Source organism: Rutidosis leptorrhynchoides, chromosome 1 (assembly GCF_046630445.1).
Source record: "Rutidosis leptorrhynchoides isolate AG116_Rl617_1_P2 chromosome 1, CSIRO_AGI_Rlap_v1, whole genome shotgun sequence".
In the NCBI taxonomy this organism is placed as follows: Eukaryota; Viridiplantae; Streptophyta; class Magnoliopsida; order Asterales; family Asteraceae; genus Rutidosis; species Rutidosis leptorrhynchoides.
Window position 1 is genome coordinate 11,041,645 of NC_092333.1, and position 5,891 is coordinate 11,047,535.

The 5,891-nt window shown below is 32.6% G+C and overlaps 1 long non-coding RNA gene across 1 annotated transcript; it reads right to left on the reverse strand.

Annotated features, from left to right (window-relative positions):
- Positions 1–1,104: 1,104 nt before the first annotated feature.
- On the reverse strand, positions 1,105–4,135 carry LOC139856440 (uncharacterized). The gene is made up of 3 exons (XR_011761928.1): positions 3,827–4,135; positions 3,515–3,572; positions 1,105–2,408 (listed from the first exon to the last, which is right to left on the reverse strand). It is a non-coding gene; the product is annotated as an uncharacterized lncRNA (long non-coding RNA).
- Between the last annotated feature and the right edge of the window lie 1,756 nt (positions 4,136–5,891).

Here is a 5,891-nt window from a genome sequence, read left to right on the forward strand (position 1 = left end):
GTCTTTCAAAGTTAAAGGTACTGCTGCTATGGCTGTGGCTGCAAGGAATTGGGATATGGAGGTGATTGGAAATCGATTGAAGATGAAACAGACGTCGTCACTGTGATTTAGGTTTCGATTGGTTCTAGGTTTATTGTATTTGTCGTTTTGTTGTTGGGTGAAGGGTATCTCCTGCCCGTGTATTATTTTGTGGATATCAATAAAATCTCCTTTTCTCAAAAATAAAAAATAAAAATAAAATAAAATAAAATAAAAAATAAAAATAAAAAACATTTAGAGTGAATTGTTAATTTCCAAAATAAAAATATAAGTAACAAACACTCTTTCTAAACACCTCATAAGTTTATTATTAGCAGTAGACTTACCACCTCATAAGTTTCTATATGGACCCGATTCTACCTGTTGCATATTGAAATTCTCAATGTTTAGGTAAGATTCTGATATCTACCTACCTCTGATGCACTTTAATGTGTGATAGCAATGTTGTGAAGTTCGCATGTAAAGTAACTTGACGTTATATTATAAATATAAAATATAGAATCACCTGGTACCACATGGGGACGAATGAAATACAAGAAGACCGTGATGCAGGGGAAGCACATGCAACCAGCAAAAACCCTAAAAAATTAAACGAACGGGATAAGAAAAAGAAGAAAGACGAGTTCTAATGATCCACCCGTTAACATATGTGGTCCAAGATAACCTAATATACTGTAAAATAGTTGATGGGTCAGACCATGCTGCCAGAAACTGTTGGCCCTTTTCTGAATTTTACAAATAGCTGATGGGTAAGAACAGTCGTTAGAAAGATATTCTAATTTATGTAATAAAAGTGATATGGGTGACTCTAAGGCTCCTTTTGGCTCAAAGAATATTTTTAAAAGGAATGGAATCTCTTACAGGAATTGGAATGCAGCGGATTTAAATTCTAAAGAATTAGACTTCGTCACAAATTTGGTCGTATAGAAAAGGAATGGAATTCATTTGTAATTTTCTATTAGGTGTAGGAGGAGTTGAAATGGAAGTATGTTATATGACCAAAATACCCATTGTATTAGTCAAACAAAAAAATCAAATCAAATACAGAGTTGAATCAAATTATAACAAAATACATAATTACCATCATATGCGATTAATGACGGATCAAATTCATATTACTCGTGTTAACAGCATAATCACAATGAACAATTGCAAAATCAAATTTTTTTTAGAATAGATGTATAAAAACCCATATATCTCAAAATATGCAGTACAAAGAAATGAAAGGCTGATGGTGGAGGTGTGATGTCCTTTTAGCGGTGCGGAAATGAATGGTGCCACGTTGATTGTGCGATGATGGTGGTGGTGTTATGGCGGTGCGATGGTGGTGGTGTTCGGGAGGTGCGATGGTTTTGGTGTGACGGTGGCGGTGGTGTGATGGTGGTGACTTGTACGGTGGTGATTAGCGGTGCGGTGTAGATTAGTGGTACAGTGATGATGAGCGGTGCGGTGGTGATGAGTGGTGCGGTGGTGATGAGGTAGCCGAAGATCGTAACACAGAGAGGGCAAAATGTTGGCTTTGAAAGAAAGAAAAGGTGAAGATTGAAGAACAAAGGCTATTTTGGTCTTTTGTAGATTCAGTGAGTGGTGGAATTAAAATCCATCAGCTTTTTAAAGGAATGGAAATTCTGTATTTGGAGGAATGTGAACATTCCGTAGAATCTAATTCTTCCAAATTTTGCCAACCAAACACAATTCATGATGGAATTAGATTCCAATTGCTTCCGGATTCCTTCAAAATCTTTGAGCCAAACGGGACCTAAGAGTATTAAAAACACATTGGGTGATTTAAGGCCCGTTTAACAAGTCATTTGTCCTACCAGTTCAAGATACATTAAAAAGCTGATATAAACCCACTTCTAGATAAATGGGTCATATTATAGTTTAATTCCAATATAGCAACTTTTTTTTTTTGGCGAAAAAAATAGAATACTTATATAGAAACGAGGTCGTTTTCCAATGGAAAACGCCCTCAAGAGGTAATACAAAAGGACAAGGGGAAACTCGCAGTTAAAATATTTGACACTTTACCCCCTGTTTGGGGGCTCGATTTGAATATTTGAAAAAAGTGTGGGGTCTTTGTTGGTGTTATAAAATTTAATTAGAATAAAAAAAAAGTGAAAGGATGAAAATGTCCCTAGTTACTATTCATCATTTTTGTCTATTAGATAATTTTTATATACCAATTTATTATAATTATTATAAAAACCTATCAAAACTGAACAAAGAACCGTTGAATTTCGTCTAAAATAAGACTAAGATGCATCCCATTCAAATAATTAATCCAGCCCTGCATCAAACTCATAAAGCCGCCTATTTGTGCATTTGAAAATGTCAACACTTAGACATCCATTTACAGCAACTTATTCCTGCATAAAAAAAAATAAAAAAAAATAAAATGTAAATGATTACATTGACATCTAACTGATGACTAATTTTTTTTATTGAAGTAGCAATTAATATACAATATTTTTGGGTTACGTATACCGAGTCCTTTTTGCTTTATAATCAAACTCATAAAACCGGTAGACTTGTACATAACATAACTTGATACAGAAACATCATAATCATCCCAAATTGAAAACCAACTCCAGATAATTCTACACAAGATTCTTAAGAGGGTGTTTGGGATAGCGATTTGATTGAGATTTTCTGATTATTGTGTTTTCAAAACGTAAAAAATCAAATAATAGTGTTTGGTAAATACTTTTGAAAAATTGATTATTTGCGTTAAAGAGCCATTAAAACGCAGTTTTGGAAAAGTAACCTTCCCCATACTGCAAGAAAACGGGATTTTGAGTTATCACATTTTTACCATGTATGCCCTTTATACCTAATGAGATAGATGGGTCTAGTTTTCTATTCCATCGTTTACAATTGAAGACTGCAGTAGATCTATTATTTTCCACAACTTTTAATTCTCTTTTTATTATTTTTTATTAGATAAAAAAAAAATTCCGTGCGTATCTCAATCTCAATATAATTCAATTTATTTATCTACAATATTCTTTTATGTTCACTATACTTTAGTTGTTTACCGGTACTAATTTTTATTAATAACTTACCTTTTTAACATATATATTTTTTAACAGTTTGAACACATTATAAAAAATGTCTTTTTATACATAAAATTGATATATTTTATGATTTAAAAGAATGTTCGATTTGGTAATTTTACATGTAAAGTTATCAAATAATCAGGTTTTCCCAAACACTTAAAAATTGATTATCTACTTATTACGATATCAAACAGCATAATCAAATCCAAACACCATTTAACATAATCACGTTTTAAAACAGATGATTATTTAATTCTGATTATCTAAAACGCATAATCAATTTTCAAAATGCAAATCCAACACCCCCCAATAACACATATACTAGTGAATGTAAATAAATAAAAATATGTCATCAAGTGATCATACAAACATATTTAAGTTCACAAAAAACCATGTAACCATGGCTTTAACTTTACCCTGCCAGCCACTCTGGTCTCTACAATTACCATTGAGGTGGAAATAGAACCTCTTAACCTGATTTAACAAAATAGAACCATTTTGTCAACAACAACCAAAATCCCTAAATTTAAAAAAGTAAACATTCAGAAAAAACAACCCTAATTTCGTATATAATTTAAGAACACAAGAAAAAGCCCTATATTTTTTGAAAAAAAGATTAACATCACCAAAAAAGACCCTAACTTAGTAACAAAATCAAAGTAAGAATCATAACAAAAAAAAGTACGACAGTGTGATTAAAAATGCACAACAGTTACCAATTACCTCACCTCAGCTGTTGTATCTCAAGTGCTTACTTGTGAAGATCTTTTCAAGAAACCAAAGCATCTAGCCGAAAGACTACCATAATAATAAAAGAAATAAGCTCTATAATTGGGGATTTTTAAAGAACTCGAATATATAGAGGAAAAAACCCTAATTTTGTATCATTTAACGATATCAGGAAAAAATCAGTTTCAAAGAATCAACAAAATCAAAAGAAAACTCTAAAATTAAGAAACAATACAGTATCTGAAAACTTAAATTCGACAAAATCAGAACAAAAACCCTAATTCTATGAACTTAAACACTATCAGAAGAAAAAAGAAACACTAATTGGGTAATAACTTTAGAAAATCATAAGAAATCCCTAATAATAAAAAAAAAAATTAAAAAAAAATTAAAAAAAAAAGGAACTAACATAAAAGATTAGAGGGATGAAAGAATTTATGAGAATGATCGATTAAAAGAAGAAATACGAGAAGTTGAAATAATACATGGACGATTAGGTTCAAATAATAAGAGCAGGAGCGAAAGAGGTGATGGAATTTGGTAACAAAATCAAAGGAAGGAAGAAACCTTAATAAAAAACATCGAACTTGTGATTAAACCATACATGGGCGATTAGGTTGAAATAATAAGAGCAGGGGCGAAAGAGGTGAGAGTTGAGGGGAAAATGGGGGTGTTTCTAATTTATAGATATGGATGACTGGGAATATGACCGTTGCGAGAATTCTGCGTAAGAGTTAAGCCACGATTTTGTATTTTATTTATTTATGGAGTATTGTATTCACAATTGGGGAATGATTCTAACATACCTTTTTTTGATCCTCACATATCTATTTTAACCTTTTACTCTTCTAATAATACTTCATTTCTTTAAATTGGTGTGTGAGGATAAAAAAGTGTGTGTGAGAATCATTCCTATATGTAAAATTATTAATATATTAATATTAATATTAATTATGTTATATCATGTTTTTTTCAGGGAAAAAAATATATTAAAAAGAAAAAGCATTTCTATGATGAAGGCTTCAAAGAGAGTTTACAAATATTGAAAGCAAATACACTTTGGCCCAACGTTAACATCAACTAGGCCGAAAGCAATGAAAGCAAATACAAATGGACTAACAAGCATCAAGCTGCAATTGACGCGTAAAATTGAAGTTGTGAACCACAAAAGACAAACTAATGAAAGTTCCATTGAAAGTTTCATAGAAATCGTCGATCCAATTGACGTTTGAGTAATTCATTGATTTCGAATCATCAAGCTTCAATTAGACCTTCTTTGTCTTTTTAAAGTACACCAAAACTGACCTCATCAAAGGATAACTTGCACATACTAGCACACATTTTTGAAGCATTAACTTGCACACCTTGAACCAAAACTCCACCAGATTACTCCATATAATTACATGCACTCCTTGTACCATTCCTTGAACAAAGTTAAAAGGATGATTAAAAAGGATTTGATAACGATGAAACGTTGTACCCTTCATACGGCCCGTCGAAACGTTTTCAAGTTCGCGAGCATTTCATAAGGCAAGACCCCTCATGATGGTTGCGATCCAATGCTTCTTTTTCCAACATTTGAGTACCGTAAAGAAATCAACTTTCCAAATGGAACCCATACCACCCGAATGTCCCGTTGCTGCCACTTGAACCGCATCAAAAGCAAAGTACTTCCAAGATTCATTAAGACTCGGTTGTCCTATGTCTTGTACCATGGACCCTTGAAAAGCTAGAATTGGACTTGAAAGAGGTTGACCAAAGAACCCATCATACGACCTCTCGACTTAATACTGAGGCCTTGGGTGTTTCACGAGGCGAGCCTCATGGTTTTGGTGCGTTGACAAGAAGGTCGTCATCCGTCATATTTTTCATAATATTATCAAACTATTCCAACTCCTCTTTATAAGACATTTTTTTGCCCCGAATTGCACACCCTTTATATTGCTCTTTTTGAATGTAGCTACTTGTCCGACAACATGGTTGTATTGGAAAATCGTGTGTACTTTTACCAATTCAGATTAACGCAGCGGATAGTTAAAATAATAATCTTTTATTATTTTATGA